The following is a 19,762-nucleotide window of genomic DNA, read 5'->3' on the forward strand; positions in this document are numbered from 1 at the left end:
CAGATGTCTATCGCTAACCTTGTAGTTGTATTTAGCATTAAGATGTATCACAGGATTTCAGTAGCACTACTGACCTGGGAAAGTTCTGCCCTCTGCCCCTCAATTCTGCCCTGCGCCTCAGTTGACTACTGTCCTAGCCAGGCTAAACCAACTGTTTACAGCATTGGGTCAGAGATCACATCAGAGAATGGATATGGAGACAGTGAGCAAGCCTGATATCTTAAAACACAATTCTGAAGGGCAGATGAGCTCTTAGCTTGTTTCTCACCACAGCCACACTGACAGGTATGCCAGCATGGCAAAGGGAAAGCAGCAAAGCAGAGGCAGTGACTTCTGACATTAATCTTGCCTATTAGAGCACAGAGGACTATAGCTCACTCCTACTCTTGTGTTCATAGGCATTTCCAAATATTTTATGTGAAATTGCACATAAGGGCTGTTGTGAAAGGGAACAGGGCTAAACATATCCTGGGTTGGCAGCAGGTTATAAAGCTTCATCTAAGGTCAACTTCAGTCCTACCCCCATTCATGACAAACACGAGCAGCACCCAAGAGTTCAGTGAAGTGCTTCAAATGAATTGGGAATTTCAGTCCAATACAAAGCACCCACAGCAAGCACGGTATGTATGCAGTGACTGCAGTGGGACTGAATAACACCACCTCAGCAGAGAAGTCTAAGAAGGAATTAATGCAAAAGTAACTGCAAGGCAAGTAGGTGCACCCAGGTAACACACCACGACTAATTTTAGAAACTATTCTCTGTCCTAGACAAGAATAAGCTAATGCAAGTGGCCATGCTTTATGGACGTAAGGGTACCACATCTTCTGTAGTAAATGCACAAAGTTGTATCTGGGTGATAAAACTGGAAAATGTACTGCAATCAATAGCCTTATTTAAGCACCCTGGATTTGTCTAGCATACAATATGAAATAAAAACCTTATGTGATAACAAGCCTTTAATATTCTAATAGTAGCACTGTCAGATGTACAATGGTCTCATTGAGAGGCAATGTTAAAAGCTTAGATTTCTATGGGACAACTGCCCTGGGGAAAGAAAAATTTCAAGTATCTAAACCTTTCTTCACACCAGCAACAACATTCAGACTTCACTACAAGCTCAGGTTGGGAGCAAACGTTTCAAAGTTATACTCTGTGTCCAGCAGCAACCTAAGTTGACTTATGCTTCTCCCTTATTCAACTTCGTGTTAAAAAAATGGAGAATAAACAACAATCAGTCAAAAGGTATGCAGGCTCATGGATGCCAGAGACAAACAGCCTCAATGCCAAGATTTCAAAGAAGCTGTTAAACATTAGCACTTACAGTTTTACCCCACGTTGATCACAATATGCTTCTTAAAATTATGTCCTTCCATATATTTCCCTTTTTACTTGGCAAGCACTGATTATACCACTCACAGCCATTTCCAACAACACGAATTCCCTTGTTACACTCAGACAAAAAATAATAGCTTCAGGAATGAGACAGCATCAAAAACAGTGAAATAGAGCAATATTCAACTGAGGCAGATGTGCGAAAAGTAATCCTCAGACAGCAGTCAAGTCAGAGGGTTTGGCAAGAGCTAAATTTTTGGAAAGATGAGAGACGTCAACAACAGCAAGTAAGAAAGTCAAAGGAGGGAGGGTGAGACGAGGGAAAAGTAGCAATCTCATTTTAGAAAAAGTCATGTTGCCAGCCTCTGACAGGGTTTGAGATGACAAAAATGTCACCTCAAAAACTAGAAAACAGGATAAGAAAACTGAAACCAAACCTGAAAAGCAAATGATATAAAACGAGAACAAAAATACACAGTTCCCTCAACCGTAACTTGTTTCGAAAAAGATGCTGCATGTTTTCCACAAAAAGGGACAAAATTATCAGGATGTATGCATATCCCATGAATCTTCGTTAGCTATATTAATATTGTTAATTTCTTGCTGTAGGTCTCAGTCGAAATGGATTATTACACACATAATAGGCCAGGCTACTGCAATGCAAGTTCAATCTGTCAGTGGATGTTTGCGAGCTGAGACACTTACTTTGCCCACTGCCTGTGACAGTCCCAGCGAGACTCCTCGGGCAGCCTTTGACTACTGCAGCTGACACACCAACAGAGCAGGCGAGGCTAGGGCTGCTGATGGGATCTGCTGCCTGCCCAGCTCAAGGCTCTGCTGGCTATTAGAAGCTTCACGGCAAGATTTTTCCTGTAAGGATTTCATCTGCCAAGTGAACTAACGTGGATCAATTTAAAGCCATCATGAGGTCTGTGGCACACCATCAGACCAATTCTTTTGTATCAGCCAGGCAGCTCTGATACAACTGTACCAAGTCATAACATTGGGAAAATGCAGACCTTGCTTTTAACATTTTAGCTAACAAGACAAATTTATAGCTCAATTCCCCTCAATGTCCAGAGGTCTGCACTTGTAAACAGGCATCAAAGGAAAAACAAGTCAGATACTATACCTATGGGAACAACCAAATTTCACTGTGTCAAATTGTTTTCAACATGCGTGCAAACAGCAGAGCAAGGCCTAGTGTTACTACAGTAAATTGAGTGGCTTTGTCTACTATCTATCTATTAATCAGTGTAATTTTTTCCTAACATTAGAGGAATGGAAGTGTTTCAAAAAGAATCTCATGATTTAGTGTAGACAGCAGCTTGACTTCCACAGAAGTTTACATTATTCACAAGTGGTGAAAGCAGTACTTTCAAATGTTTATGGGAACACCTGCCTTCTCTAAACCAGTTTCAGGATTCATCATCACTTACCATTTCAGGGAAAACACTTTGAAAATGAAAATGTTTTAGATTATTTTTCTGGCAGTCATGAAAGATGCCTTACACTGCTTGGATAAAGTACATTTAAGGAGAAAGAAAACTTACTAACTTTTATTCACTCTCCTAAATGGGATGCGCTTTTTTTTTCTTCTTAGCCAGGAACATCCAGAGCATTCCCAGTTGGCTTACTTCCACATGCTACGTCTACCGCAGCAGTAGGAGCTGAAGATGTCTCCCAGTGTCTGTATATATGATCAGGTACAGAAGCCCCAACAAAAAAATTAAAGCAATGTATCAGCATCCTCTTGGAAGCTAACCAAATCATCTTCTGCACAAACGAGCAAGTAACATCATCTTAGACACTCCTTTTTCCCCCCTGAAATAAGCAGAGACTTGTAACTGTACAGTCCCTGGTCAGTGGCCCACAAACCCGGTGTGACCCTCCTGAGCACCCCCTGCCTCCCACAGCAGCAGGAGGAGCCGTGCACGAAGCTGCAACGGGAGGATTTGGGGTCCCGTTTCCACCCTAACAGCAGGGCTGAACAGCCACGCTGCGGCCTCCTGCATGCAAAGGGAGAACTCGCACCACAACAACCGCCCCATGGCCAGACTTCACGGAAGTTGGTACATCAGTAACTGCATGGCAGACTCCTTTGGCCCACCCCTTTGTGTGCCTTTTTCCCTTTACGTGCCCCACACACCACACAGGCCGCCGGCACCACGGAGTCTGCCCCGCCAACAGGCCCTCAAGCAGCAGCGTGCCACAGAGGCCCGGCCTCCACCTCCCACCTCGCCCTGCGCCCTCCCTTCAGCCCACAGCTGTGCACTGGCACAAGACCTGCTATTTCTACACAGCATTTCCTCTGGAAAGATCTTAATCGGCTTCTGGCGTTTCTAGTCAGGGCTTCTAAGAAGCTCAGTTACCCTGGTACCTCTTACTGCCTTGTGACACACGCCTTGCTTTCTGTATTGAAGCCCCAGTAGCAGATTTCAGTCATGTTTGTAGTAGTGAGCTGACTAAAAAAAGAAAGCTCTACCATCCTCTCAGATTCAATATTCTCTAAATCAGTTTTACATGATTTACTCAGTCAAAGCATCACTCCAAATAAATCACTCCAAATAAATGAAAGCTTATTTTATTGATTGCAAATTTTAAAGAAAATTATTAAATGATTTATTGGTCTCCAAGTTTTAAGTTACTTCTTTAGCTTGGAGAGGGCTAGTGTTGTCATCCCCCCCTCAGTTGAGAGGGAGGAAATAAAACCTTATCAGAACATCAGTGCTAAGAATTCTTTCCTTTTCAGAGGCTTGCTGGTGTCAGACAACAAAGACCACGGGTCTTCATTTACTATGCTAGTCAACATATAAAATACACTCCGAATCAGATGAGAGAGGAAGCAAGCAAAACCACACTTGAAAATTCCTTTTTATGTGAGTGAAATGAGAGATGACAGCATGATATGCAAGTTCTAGCAAACGTACAACACGGGAGAAAGCTGAAGTGCAGGATTTCCAATAGGGTTATAATTCTCTTACAAGTAGTGAGTACTTATCTGGTAGGCAGAAAAATTTGGAGATGTATTAAAATGAGCACAGGCATAACAGGACCAGTCTCCTGGCTAAAAGCAAGACAAAATGAGACTGCCGAAACAAACCTGAAATGCAGAAACAAGAAAGGCCCAAAAAGCTCTTCAGGGAGAAGGACTACAGCAGACTTCAAAGCAAAGAGATGAGAGAGGGGCTAAGCATGAAGGCAAAGGAGACAAGGCAATGATCAAGATCCAACAGTAACTAAACAGGGAAAATGAGTTTAAAAATGTGATGAGAGTATAATTAAGTAGAAAGAGTCACACGGGCTGTACTCATTAGGGGTAAGGCTAGGGCAACAAGAACACAAGACACTAAGAACACAAGAACACTAAGAGCCCCGCATGGAGGAAGGAGACGGGCCAGCTCTCCTCCTCTTAATTTGGAGGGATAAAATGTCTGTAGGACTTCAAAACCAACTAATCCCAGCAAATCCACAGTGAAGCTATAAACAGGAGAGCATCAAAAGATTTTATCCTTTATTTCTGAACCAGTCACACGGTGGGGGGCACTGCTATTTTGGTACCATTATTGCTTTGTTAACATGAAGTTGGTAAGCAGCACCTTTTCCTAAGGTTTAGGAGACTGCTACAGGCACAGGTGGACTATGCTGACTAGAGAAAAAAACACTTCCACAGCTGAAATAGACATAAGGAAATCTGCAGAAGTTCTGCAATTTGAATAGAAAGGTTCTCATGCACTCCCACTTAATTTGGCATCCAGCATCAGCATGCTTGCACTGATGAACTGCTGGTTAATCTAATTAATACATCTTGCCCTTGTATGCATTAGAAGCAGTCTGGTTGTGGTTTCTACAGATTCTGAATGTATGCCACCCACCTGTGGGTGGCAAATCTCCATCAAAAAAAATATGTAAATGTGAATTACTTTGTAAAACTTACCTAATCAAAGTGCATGTTATGGTTATGTTCCTAGTATTTGAGCTCTTTCACTGAGTTTTGGATATTATCTAATGCTTGCTAGGTATGTCTTTCCTGCATTCTGGAAAAAAAAAAATCATCTTCTATTTCCTTTAAAATACCCAGCTGCAGGTGCTGCACCATAGGCACCCACTTCTGCATTCACCAGGTGAGGTACCATGGACTCCCTGCCAAAGCTTCACCTTCCTCAACCAAAGTACTTGAAAGATTCACCTTCTGGTCTAGCAATTTCCTACCACTCTCAGATACATAGATGATGCCAAGTTTAAGCTTATCATTTCTATATAACTGAACTCTTCCTTCTAACCTCATCTAGTCATTTGTTTGCCTAACATATGAAAAATATTCTGGTTAAAAGTTTAAGTTAAAAAAAATCATAAATCAAAAAAAATCCTAAAAGCTAAACTTATTTGTCCCTCCTTCTCCCACACAATCATACTTTTTTCTCAATAGGATTGATTAGGCTTGTCAAGTGTAATTATCAAAATCCCAAATATCACAGCTATCTAACATCTTGAATCTTTAAGTAAAGCCAGACACAAAAAGTACCTGAATTTTACTCTGACTGAAATAATGCAACTCAACTCTCAAAAGGCAAAACATCCAAGAAAATAAGTGTTTTAGAGTATGACACTTATTTTTAGCTTAACATCTGTCTATTAAAAATATTAATAAAATATTGATGCAATGTTAAAATATTTAATGATTTAAAGCAAGTTTATACTAATTTGGACAGTAAAAACCTGTTTAAGGCACAATCATGATTTTAACGTTTTCTGCCACAAAATATGCAACTGAGCAAAACCATCATCTCTCATCAAGACTACATTCAGCCTCTGAGTTAGCATAAACAAAAACAGACCTCACCACTTGGAAAATAGTATGCTGACAATTCTAATGAGGTGGTTTAAGACCTTTCATTAACTTTACCAAGCTAATACTTCAAGACTCATAAAGAAGCTTGCTTCCAAGACTCGTTTCCCCACAGATGAAGCAGAGCAGCTGCATCCATCCACTAAGTTGGGTGCTCAAGCTAACCTTTTTTGCTAGCTGAAAGATTTTAAGGGAGATCTCCCCCCCCCCCAAAAAAAAAAATCACAACACATTAAAACACAGCCTCAAAAATAAACTCAGAATTCTGTCAGTCAACAGTATTTACTATAAATTGTAATAAAGGGTAAGTGCTTAAGTCTCAAAAGATGGTGTGTATATATAGGTATGTATGTACACATATATATATTTTGCACTGGTGGTGACGAGGAGATTATTTAAAATCATGAGAAGCCACAAGAGCCAAGTAAATATCTTAAATGCAAAAGAAAGCACTCTCAAGAGGAACACGCATAGCTAATTCCTTCACAAAGCTGGCCATTTCAAACAGCTACAGAATTTCATAATCGTTACCTACCCAAGACAGGACAGTTTCAAGGAAAAACTGCAGATAAAATATGTAAATATGAAGGAAGTTGGTCTAATTCCTTAATTCACTGCTTTTGAAGGGACAGCTTTTGAAGGCAGGAGTTCATTCCAGGGGATCATTACACAACATGCAAACTACAACCAGGTCTTTGACAGCACTAATATTTGGACAGTACGTAGAGCCAGCTGTTTCGAGTGCGACCGCCACAAGCGTAGCATTATTTCCTTTCCTTATGCCACGCTGCACTCAGCTAATCCTCAGGAGCCACGTTCTGCAAGGAGCTGGTGATGTTGCCTGCTGGCCGCCTTCCCCGGCCCAGGAGCCAGCCCCAAGGTGCCTCCAGTGCAGCAGCTGCAGGGGATGCTTATTCTCAGCATGTACCCCAAGGCTCTGCTGGCGGAGTTGGCTTTGTTTAGTCCGCAAAGGAAAGGGATACATCGGAAGAGAAAGACTAGAGAGGTCTTTCCTTGCATTATCCCTGCTTGCCCACACTGACACACCCTCTCTGTCCCTCACTGAGCAGGCATTTAACACCCCTCTCCCTCCTCTGGAGAGAAGAGTCCTTCTCAAAATACAGCTTTAGACATGTCAGCTAAATACCCCAGCGTGCTTGTTCCATAATATCACAACACCTTACAGCACATCCGGAGCTGGCAAATACAGCCCAACACAGTAGGTACTGCGACTTGCAGTATCACGTGGAAGTACCCCGTACCAGCCACAGGAAGACTATTCTCTACTGACCTAGCGCCACGGAGGAAAACACTACAGAACGGCAGTGAGTCACTGCGAAATCAGCAGCATCTCTGCTCCACACTTGAAACCGCACCATGAGTTTTGGACAACAGCTTACCGCAGCGAAGGCTGAATGGGAAACGGGAAAACTCTCGGCCCCCAGCCACCGCTGACCTACATTCCCATTTTCCCTCTACTCCCTGCAAGGGCACAGGCAGTAAATCCTCCCTCAAAAGCCATTTACATATTTTGGTAAAAAGTGGATTACAGAGTGCACTGAATTCCTCAGCTACTATCAATTAGCTATTGCAGGAAACACACATCACGCTGCTTGCACAACATCACTGATGTATTTTGGCACAAATCAGTTCAAACTCAGAAGCACTTTGAGCCTTTCAGCATTTTAAATTAACCATGAAGTAGAATTGTGGAGAATGGGATATATTCATGAGCGCTAACCCTCAACTGGCTTTGCTGTGTAATTCTGCCAAGCGTCCTTTATATGTCCATTGAACAAAATGGCTTTCAGTTAAAGATATATCCAGTTCTGTAAGTAACTGTTTAATTCAGGAATTTTATTTTATTTCCAAGATTACCAGTTGTACATGAAACATGCCTGGAATAGCACATTCCAAAAATTCAGATATGCTTCTGTCAGCTACCTCTGCATGGCAGCGCATTTATACAATGTGCCCATGTTGCTACTTCAGATCAAAGGCTCTTTAAAGACAGATCTTAAGACTTACGTCAGCAAATTACACTTCTAAACAATAAGGTGAAATTCAGCAACTGATTCACTTGCAGAGTTCGCACATGCTGAAGTGAATCATTTAATTTCTGTTAGCAGTCCTTGTAATTTCTTCTGTAATGTCACTTTCCACTTAGCTGCTGTTGCTTTTCACAACAGTTTTTAAACAGGTTCTCAAGTTGATCAACAAATACACTCAGTGCAAAAATTTTATGATGAATAATTTGTTATTGAATGGTTATTTTGGAAATGGCATGCCCATTTTTCAATGTGTTTCACTTTAGATACCTCACACAGAAAGCCTTGAAAGTGCAAGCAGCCTGCTCAGTAGAACCTGTCCAGATAAACCTTGTGAATCATGCTGGAATATGAAGTACTTAAATTTATCATTTCTATCTGAACACACAGCCATAGTTTTTGCATAAGACTCAATAACTTTCTTTTATTGTCTCTGAGGTACCGTCACCTTGGTCTCCCTGTCCCAGCACCCTTTTACTTTCTTCTACTCCCGCTCATAGGTCCCCCCCTTCCCTCTCCTGGTGTTCTTCATTGCTAAGGTACTACCAGGGTGTGTAGTTACAAACATATAGGACCCAAAAGCCACATCCCAAACCACCTCCTCGCCATGGTAGAGGCAGCCACAGCTCCAGATCACTCAGCCTGCAGACAAACCCTATGGTGGTGACAGCAACAATGAATCCACCAGCCCTACAGCACCACGAGCAAGACGCTTTGGCAGCCCACAGCTCACCCCTCGGGTGCTGGCAGCCCCAAGGCTGTGCCTCCGGAGAGGCAGAGGCACAGCAGAGGCTTTCCAAGGCAGGATTGCTGTCCGGCCTGGGGCTGACAGGGAGTGGGCACAGGAGAGGAGCCCCACTGCAGTGAGGCCGTGGCTGCTCCCAGGCACTCACCAGCTCCGTCTTACCAGACGAGGCTCACCTCCCAAGTTACCTTCCTCCTACCTCTCCCATCCAGCCACGTTAGGGCCTCACAGGACCACACAAAACAAGTGGCAGCACCTTGCTGACCAACACAGGCCCAGTAGCTATTCAACATCTTTTATTTTCTCTGCTCCACAATCAGCCATTTTGAAAAATCTCCCTCTCAAACCTCAACCAACTTCTGCAAGAACCACAAGGCCCCTTCCCGCTGATCTGATCAGCGAAGAGGGACAAACTGCCAGGCACACCTAGCCCCGCAGCAGCTGGCTGACATTTCTTCTGTAACATACTTAAGCCAAAAGAAGCCATCTCCCTAAATACACCTGATGTTTTGCAAAGGAAGACTCCTTAGTTTTCACAACGAGGTAGTCTTTATGATCCCAGTCAACTACAGCAAATAAAGTATTTTTAAATTCGTAAATACACTTGTATATACTCGGACATATTTCTGTTTCCAAACTATTTCAAGTATTCATGCTGCTTTCCAAAGGCATAGAACACTGCACATCAGACATTAATTCACAACAGTTACTGTCAGAATGAAAAACAGAACAATTTTTAATCAAACACCTCCCTAGTCCCGTCACCAATACGTTAAGTAAGAGCCCTCTAATGCATTTTGTAAGCACTTCTCATTAACTCATACCTATTTCCGTTTTATGAAACACTCAGTGTTTCCTGCTGCAAGCCATTCACTATAGGTTTCACTTTCTCTTGAAACTGTACAGAAAAAGCAGTGAATGAAACTACAACCAATATGACTAGCAGAGCATCCTTCAGGCCAAACAAGCATTGAACTTTTAATACTCGCAAAGAAACAAACACTATCATCTCTGAAAACAGGCTATCATTTGGGACTGAACACTAGAATACACTTCTGCTTTACATAATAAAACTACCAACTACAAACTATCGGAAGAGATAGAGTGCAGGGGAGGGGATGAGCATCTACAGAAAAGGGGGGTTCCCACAGAGGGAACAAAAACCCACTTTCTGCTACCCCACAGCACACTGCCATCTCTCAGGTTTGGTCCCACCATGGCATCCGCACTTAAGCTTGCAGGACACTTGCGCTTGCTTGACTAACTCTTCACAGGAAACCCCAACGCTGCACTACAGGTGGTCGAGGCCACCATTTCACTTTCACTATAGCTTGTAATTTCTGCCTCTCAGGTAGTGACCAAGCCCATGGCCCAAATACCTCTGGTGAGGATTTAGCACAGATGCTCTTCGAAACATTTTAAACACATATGTAAATCTAGAGGCCAGGACATATTTCAGTAAAAGAAAAAGTTTAGCTATTTTAAATCATTCCAAGGAGAAATAATAGAAGAAAAATATACTTTATTACACTTTTTTTTTTACATTGGAATGCAGCAAGAAAGGCATCAGCTTTGTTCTTTTAAAACCATGCATAGACAATGTACCAGTTTAATTGAACTGTTGTCATCATTTATGCATACAATCAAGACATTTTGGCAAGCAGTATAGGGACTGATAACTACTCCAAGTTGCCCACTTCCAAATAACCTTTTCTGTTTGTTTCTGCTGCTTTCCCTCAAGCTTTAACTTTTATTGAGATCAAGTCATCTAAGATTCAAGTTAAGCTGTAAGAAACAACAAAAAAAGGAGGACAGTAGTGCAAAAGGTGCTCTAGGTAATTCATAGTGCTGTCTGTCAGTCTCTTGCTCAGACAGGAGGCTAGGCACGAAGGAATGGTACATTAGGAAGAACAGTTGACCAGTATCATAGTAATTAAGCCAAGTACTGTAATCAGAACTCTTCAAGGACGCAACAGTAACAAACTGAATGCTTTCTTATGCAAGTCCTACACAAAATCACTTCCCATCTTTAAGAAGATGGCCAATTTAGTATTACTTTTGAATAAGCATCCTACCATATCTTGAACATAACCTTGCAAAGCTTATTTCAAGAGACACTTTTAAATGAAGAATCTCTCATATTCTCTTCTACAACCTGTATTAAAATCTGCTCAAGAAGTCAAGTAGATTTGAAATACATCAAATGGGTTGATCCAGATAGATCCACAGCTAGAAAACACTAGCAGAAGAAAATTGTGTAGATACAGGTGTAGTAACACCAGGAGGGAACATAAGGCCCAAACAACATGAAAAGTGACAAACTATATGTTAAAGAGCTGAATGCACTGTTACAATAAAAACAGCATAAGTAAGTAAATCATGAATATGCATTCATTAAAGCCAAAGGAAAGTAGCAGCACATATCAACAAGAACAACAGAGAACTTCTTACATAAGGATTAAGCCTGCTGAAGTGCATCAGCACTAAGGCACCTCATACAGCCTGCTGTCTGCTGTTACCTAAAATCCTGGAGATACTTTGTTTGAATATAGCAAGCAAGCACGCATGCTTGTCCCTAACCGCCTTATTTAGATACCATAACCAAAACTGTTCTGTTGCTTCATCTTTTACCAGCATCTAATAGTAATAGTGGCTTACTACTTCAGATATAAGAACAACCAAGTGATCAAAACAACCCACCCAACTCTGTAAATAGACTACACTTGAGTCCATGTGGCTTAATGAAACATTTGACTTCAACATGACTGTTACAAGCAAAGTGTAGTCCAAACCACGCAAAGATGTCTAGAAATATTAATGCAAACTCTAAAGAGGAGGTGAAGCTAAGCCTGAACATGACTTACAATGGCACAGCCTTGTCTCAAGATCTAAAAAGGGTGTGCAGTAAACCATGTCAGAACCTAGTGTGATGGAAAAATAGGTGTATAAATGAACACAGATTTAGATCTGAAATAGAGAGCACCTTAAACATACCAACTCAGAAAACAAACCCTGAACTCAATGCAAAGCCCAGCCAGAGACTACCACGAGGTAAAAGAAATTAAAATAGAAAAACATCCAGGTAGTTTTGGTAGCAATTAATGTTAATGGTAAAACATGAGTTGTTACCACAAATGTTAATGTGACTTTGCGACTTTGCTGTAAGTCTTAAATCTCATAGCTCTGCCAGATCAAGTCTTCCTTACAGAGGCTGGGGGGAATTACCTAGGAAACTAGAATAAATTACTACAATGGGTTTTCCCAGTTCCTGAGTAGGGAAATAAAAGGCTGTTGTGCAACAGATAGAATCCCTCAGAACTGAGGGAGCCACATCAAGTTCTTTCTCCCTTTCATCACTCCCAAAATATAAACAGAATGAACAAGGTATTAAAGAAAAAAAAAAATCTAGACATCAAATGGAACATCTCCTTTATTACACAGTGATGGCTCTTGGACTCTAAATTAACACCTACAAGCAAACATGAGGAATATCAACTGAAAGCAAACATGCCACAGCTCAGAAGAGGCAGGGGATCATTGATTAAAAATGGCAAATCCCTTAGGTTTAAAACAGTGCCTTACTTCAGTGTCCAATTTGAACATTTAATTTGCACCACTGATGACAAAAATAAAATCACATTAGTCCAAAGTCAAGGTCTAAGCCTTTTCATGTTCAGCAGCAAATCGATCTTCCATCTTAACATGATCTGAAATTCAAACATTTGCAACAAGGTTTTTAATTTGATGTCAAGCCCATTTCGTGACATAACTGGAAATAACAGAATGATCAACATTCCCAGGTAACTGCAATAACCCTATTCTATCTGTTTCTAGGGTCATTACAATTTTATATTCACATAATTTGAATATCAAAATCCCAGAGCAGTAAGAGGCACAAGCAAGAACCTAGACAGCAAGTGGAAGAATCTAGGTCAAAATGGGAGAGAGATTCTCCTAGAAATTAACTAAACTGCAAACATGAGATAGGATGGAACAGCTTATACAAATGGTACTTCAACTTGTCTTTTCCCATCCCTCTTCCATTTGCTTTGCTCTAGTTGCAGAATAGTGCCATGCTTTCCCTCTTCAGAAGCCGTGTTAGTCCAGGCTTTGCAAAAGAGGGGAAAAGCAAACAAACGAAATGTTTCCTATCCTTCTTAGAGGGTGAACAATGTCACTCTCAAAGAAAACAAGATGTACAAAAGACTCTTTCAAGTCCATCTGGACTAAATCTGGAAGCTACTCCTTTGCCTTCTGTTTTTATTTGGTTTATAATTGTGTTTGTGTGACCAACAGCAATAAATTAAGTGTTGGTTTTAGTTCTCTCTTCCAGCATCAACTTCCATTTACTTATCTGATAACTTTGTTTTGCAGGTACCACAGAGAATGAATTCCCTGTTTAAAAGCGTTGTGGTTTAGCCCGGCTGGCAGCTAAACACCACACAGCCGTTCGCTCACCCTCCCCCTCCCTCTCTGGGATGGGGGAAAGAATGGGAAAGTGAAGCCTGTGAGTTGAGATAAAGACAGTTTATTAAGACAGGAACATAATAATAATAATAATAATAATAATAGTAATAATGTGTACGAAACAAGTGATGCACAATGCAATTGCTCACCACCCGCTGACCGATGCCCAGCCTATCCCCGAGCAGCCGGCCCCCCCACCCCGGCTAGCCACCCCTATATATTGTTCAGCATGACGTCAGATGGTATGGAATACCCCTTTGGCCAGTTTGGGTCAGCTGTCCTGGGTCTGTCCCCTCCCAGCTCCTGCTGCATCCCTAGCCTGCTCGCTAGCAGGACAGAGCGAGAAGCTGAAAAGTCCTTGGCTTGGTGTAAGCACTGCTCTACAACAATTAAAACATCAGCATGTTATCAGCGCTCTTCTCATCCTAATCCAAAACACAGCACCCTACCAGCTACTAGGAGGAAAATTAACTCTGTCCTAACTGAAACCAGGACAAAAAGTAAGGTTTAAAAATATTTCTATGAATAAATGTGTGAGGAGACTTATGTCTTAAACACTATCAAACCTACTCAAGCTCCAATTGTCCTCTTCCTCCAATACTTCTTCCACCTCAGAAGAAGGCATGCTACCAGAATTCAATGCTGCAAGTCCAACATCTGCTGGATATGTGAAAAACATTACACACAACATTTGGATCTATATAACGTTCGGATAAGATCATCACAGCAACAGGGAGATGTGCTCACAAACTCATTTTTTCACATCAGCAGTTGCTCATTAATCTTGACTTTCCCAAGCCTGCTCATGTTTGCTGAAAAATATAATGAGGTCTACACTAAATAAGGACTTGATGTCTTCTGATACTTGAAAAATATTTTGAGCACTCCCTAGATGAGAGTTTTTCATTAATCACATACTTGTGGTACTTTTAACTTTGTGATGTGGTCAAAAACAAAGATTATCATTATCATTTTCATCAACTGGAAGCAAATATTACAGCTTGCAAAAGTTATGACAAACCTAAGAAACTTATAAAAGCTCATTTGGAAAGACAGCTGTCCACTTGTATTCTGCCACAAGAACATTCAAGAGCATAATCCTGAAATATTCACACTTAAATGTATACACTCATATAGAAGCTATAAGCTCATGCTAACAGTTTTAGAACTATTGACATTTCATGCCTAGCAAGTTGTATGAGCAATTTGGAGATGACCAATGCAGTAGCAATTATCACTGACCAAAACACAGAATTTATCTAGTGTTTGTAATTGTTTCTACTGCCACACCATGGCAATGCATTTCTAAAATTTTTCAAGGACTTTTCAATAAGGTCATTGATAAGCTACAACATCATTCATCCTATTGATTCTCTCCACTCACCACTTATCCCAAAAGTATGATTTATGTTCTTGGGCTGAAAGGTTTTTTTTGTTATTTTAAGGGAGGCTTTTAGGGAGGCTACTGAGTGTTTGACCTTTATGTAAATCTATACAAACAGGAATAGGACCTAACAACTAAGGCTTTCCATATATGCCAAACATTTCATCAGTTTTTTACAAAACAGGTAGTATTTTCTTACTCGTTTTGTCCACGGCAATTCTGTAGAGAAGAAAGCTGAAACTTGTCTATATCTTTTTCTGTTTCTTCATTCTCCCACATTCTGAAGTACACACTGAAGGAGTTTATCAAGTGCCATTCATCCCAAAACAGTCCATCTCACATTAAAATGCTACCCCTGAAAGCAACTGTACAGCTGGTTTCTTAGGCAAACAACTACGATTTTTTTATTTTTTTTTTTTTAATTCTACCACTGGGAGCTCCGAGTGAAGATACAAACCTCTGGTTTTAATGACCATTGCATTTTTACCAGCTCCTTTCTCCTTCCCCATTCTAGGCTTTAGTGTCTTTGCAAAAATATGCTATGCCTTGACACGTTCCCAACATTCTGCAGCTTTATTTTGACTATTAGCTAAAGTGTTCAAATTTTACTATGTAAAATTTTTACTCTTATCTCGCCCTGTAAATTCACAGCTTAAAATGTGAAACAACTGATGTCGATCTCAAATATCTCAGTTTTACTGAAGATTTCCTAAGTGTTTTTTCCTCCTCTCTCTTCCTGGAAAGGTATATAAGTTGTTATAACAACTGTTGCTCTTTGCTGTGTTGATTTTGGTGTGTGCATCTCAGGCACATCTGCCTGATCTTCCTGGAATCTGTTAAACCTGAGGGAATACTAACACACCAGGATCCTCAACTTCAGCATGACTTTCTGCTGCATCATTGCCCGGATTTCCTTTGCGCTAACAGAGTGACTAAAATGATCACAGACTACATGACCTTAATATATGCATTCATTGTTTTCACAGCAGTTTCTTCTTTTAATAAGCAAGCTTTTCAAGCATTACTGGAGAGCTGGCTACACTAGATACTATCTTAAATCCTTTTTAAACATGCTTTTTTAAAATTAGGTACTTGTTTGATTGGTAGGAGCTGATATCTGATCCTGTTGATTTTTTCAAATCATAATTATTGTATATTATTTCTAGACATCTATTACAGTGGCCCTACTGCTGCTATTTAACCAATTTTGAAATTAGGTGTATTATTCTTTACTGACAGGATTCAAAAATTAAAAACAAGTTATGTTCATATAAGCTCATTTGTATCATACAGAACACCATGCTCAGTCACACTGCTTCGATTATATAAAAGCAGAGTAAACAAAGTGTCTTTTTCTGACAATATCCGGACAGCCTTTTCCCCACAGGACTTCAAACACTGCTCCTGAGGCCAGCAGGCGCCTATTGACTTCAAACAAGCTCTGAATCTAATCCAATTCCCATTTCTGCAACACATGAGTTTGAAATTTCCTTCAGACAACAGGGATAGCAACAATTTGTTGCGGCATACCAAACAGCGCAGACACTGTTCGAGGGGCGGCAGGGCTCAGAGCCGAAAGAACAAGCATCAATGTTATTTGTTGATTCTGGCACACAGGTAGAAAGGAAGAACCTGACAGCCCTGTACTAGTGAAAAATGACTCTCCAGCATGGAATTTGCAATGAAAACACTGTCTGGCACCCCACATGCGTGGGAGGGCATTTCATGCTCCGTCAGGAACTTAACACAGCAACAATGAAATTTACTGAAAGAAAGGTAACTGAGTGGGAATGGATGAACAATGCAGAACTGAAGACAAAACATGGGGGTTTTATGCTCAGAAAGCATGGTTTGAGAACCTTTCCATTTCTGTGTGATGTATCCCCTCTCTTTTTCAAGTTGTCAGCCTACAAACCAGAAATTCTGTGCTATATTTGAAACAGAAGAAAACCCTCATCCATTAACTGCTGATGTCAATACTTATACAGCACTTACGCACTGAAGTCATACTCATGGGGTTGCCTGCTTCCCTCTTTCTTTACCTGTTCCCTCACTCTGTACATGCTGCTGCTTCAGCCCTACTTTCCATAAAAATAAAAGCATACACACTTCTTCTACTCTAATCATAGAGATCAAAGTCTCTCCAAACCAGAGCACAAAGTTCAAGTCAAATTTTCATGTGTTTTGACATAATATCTGAAAGCAATTCATTTACCTTGAGCTATTAAACATAAGTTCACCATTATAATCAAACAGTTTGTACCAGTGTTTCCCAAGGTTGGTAAGAGGCCTATGACTATATAGACAGTATACAGCTACTACTACCATGGCACAGGGTTTTGCTCCACTATTTTAAAAAACTTGACAAATACATTTCAAAAACAGATTGATTTTGATCACTAGGGCATGTTTTTTCCATTTCAGTCCTAGTTCCTTGAAAGCACATTGCTCTTTACTGTTGACACATTTCTCATCTCCCCCCCGTTAGCGTGCTTAGTCATTAAAATCTGTCATAAAGCAGAATATTTTATCCTAAGATCACAAACTCAGGTGTCTGGGTTTAAAAAAAAAAAAAAGAACACTTAAATTTAACTGGAACTTTTAAAAGTACCAACTATGTAAGGCTTAGCATCACCTCAGCAACAGTTTATTTACATCTCAGCACTGAAAAATACTTGCCAACTTCTGACAACTCAAGACAGCTACTGTCTGGCTCCCTGGGTATTCAGATGTTTCAGAGGCTGTGGAAATCACACAAACATCACCCATTTGGGTCAACAGTCTGAGAAACACATGCGTCTCAGAGGCTTTCTAAACCTTCCTATGTTATTTGTTTGTGCTTGTAATCATTCATATTTTGGGCATATTTAGGGAGAGCAGTTTGAAGAATTATTTTTAGAAACAGCAAAGTTAGCTAGCCGCATGCAGTAGCAGGAAGAATCTGGGGCGCTGCTTTTTGGCCTTTTGCATATGTACAATATTCAATTCAAATTCAAGCAAGCTGGAGATTTAGGCCTACATTTGAGCAGTTATTCACAGGAATAAATATAATTAAGGGGAAAGTTGAGAAGCAAAAAACAACTGGAAAAATAAGTTCGCTTATTCCCAACACTAGCAATGGGTGAAACAGAATTTCCAAAGAGGTACTTTATTAGATATGAAATCCCATGCCACTTCAAATACTCTCAAGCTAACTGTGCAAACATGTAACTGTTAAATTATGAACTCACTCAGCATAATGCTAATGCAGAGGCTAGTAAAAAAAATACAGATCAGCAGACCTGTTGCACACTGCGACCTTGGCTTGTGTGGCAAGCAGTCACACAAGCATGTAATGCCAACAGCTGAACAGCAGAGCCATTATGCGCCCAGAGGTGTGCCCTGCACAGCTTTTGGAAGGATTGCACAGGCTTGTTCAGTTTGTCAACTCCGCCTCTGCACAAGCAGCTGTTACTTCACACACAGTTCATCTCACTAAAGAATCCCACAGACCATGTCTTCCAAGTTTGTCACTGCAGTTTTATCTGGCAGCTCTGCAAGAAAGGTGACGATGGCCACTGAACAGGCCAAGACTAGAAAAAACACTGCTTTTAAGCAAGCACCATCACCATCCCTAATATTGAAATAACGGTACCGGGAATACTAAGTCCATTTATGCTGTATTGTGGTAACAGAAGCAGAAGAACTTCAAGTCTCTGCATGTAATTTTACTTTGGAATGAGAAATGGTAAATATCTTGGATGGAAGACTTGTTTTTTGTTGTTGTTGTTTTTAAACAAGTTATTCTACTTACATAAAAATATGTTCTAAAATAAACTCTGCTACAACTACAAGTAAAGAGTGTCAGAAACATTTGTGCTGGGCTAAATTCAGCCTTAATTCAGAACTTGTTTACTTGTATTCATTATACAGCAATAATTTGTACTGCAAAATATTCTTCAAAATCAGACTGCTTAAAAAACAGGCTGGGTACATTCATGTAGCAGAAAACATGAAACCAATCAATTAAAAACTACAATAATAAAGAAAGACATCTGTACATTAGGCATACACGTCAAGATTTGATGCAAACATTAAGATATCTGATTTACTAAATATGTGAATGAAGAAAGCATTGATACTGCACAAAGACAATCAAAACCAACATTTCAATTTGTCTGCTACTTGCACGAAAGGATTTTTTTTCTTCTAAAACAAGAAATGTACTAAATTTGTAAAAAGACTGTTTTAACAAATGCTGTATTTTAAATATAATTTATGAAGACAAAAGACATTCAGCATCCATAAGTAACAAGTGAAATTACCAGCTTTTTTTTTTTTTTTTAAAAAAAAGGGGGACCAAAACCTGACAAAATATTCAGAAAAGGATATTTTGGTTAATACTACTCACTGAGCCTTGTCAAACACTCAGTCACACTGCAACCCTGATTCATGCCAGCACTCTTAGATCAGATTTACCTCTGCATCTACTTACAAAAAACGCAGCACAGAAAAGTTAGTGAAAGTATGATACCTTAAAAAAAGGAAATAATGCTTGAAATATAGCAAATTTGAATAAATAACTATTTTGCTGCTACCTCAGGTAAATTCTAGATCCTTTTCTGTGGAAATAGGGTAATGATACTCTATGACTCAGAAGCAGAAACCGAAGTTTGAACTGAACATATGCTGGCAACGACAGATCAAACAGATACGTGGGAGGCTGTGAACGATATACTGGAAAATTCTTTTATATATATAGAATAACTAGTGATAGGTTTAGAGAAGAATATACTTATGGTTGTGTAAATTAGAATAGTCACATTAACCTACCACAGCTGTATATGAGCTTTACAGTGGGCTAGAAAACCCAACAGCTGAATAAACAATTGGCAGCAAACAAAATATATGAATTATATAGCAGCAAGGGAAAATATATGAATGAATTTCAAGTGCT

At 40.2% G+C, this 19,762-nt stretch overlaps 1 protein-coding gene across 1 annotated transcript in view; it reads right to left on the minus strand.

The window, feature by feature from the left end:
- The window catches only part of VAV3 (vav guanine nucleotide exchange factor 3), a 167,980-nt gene that overhangs the window by 118,262 nt on the left and 29,956 nt on the right, over positions 1-19,762 (minus strand). The window lies entirely within an intron of this gene.

Source organism: Cygnus olor, chromosome 8 (assembly GCF_009769625.2).
Source record: "Cygnus olor isolate bCygOlo1 chromosome 8, bCygOlo1.pri.v2, whole genome shotgun sequence".
Lineage (NCBI taxonomy): Eukaryota > Metazoa > Chordata > Aves > Anseriformes > Anatidae > Cygnus > Cygnus olor.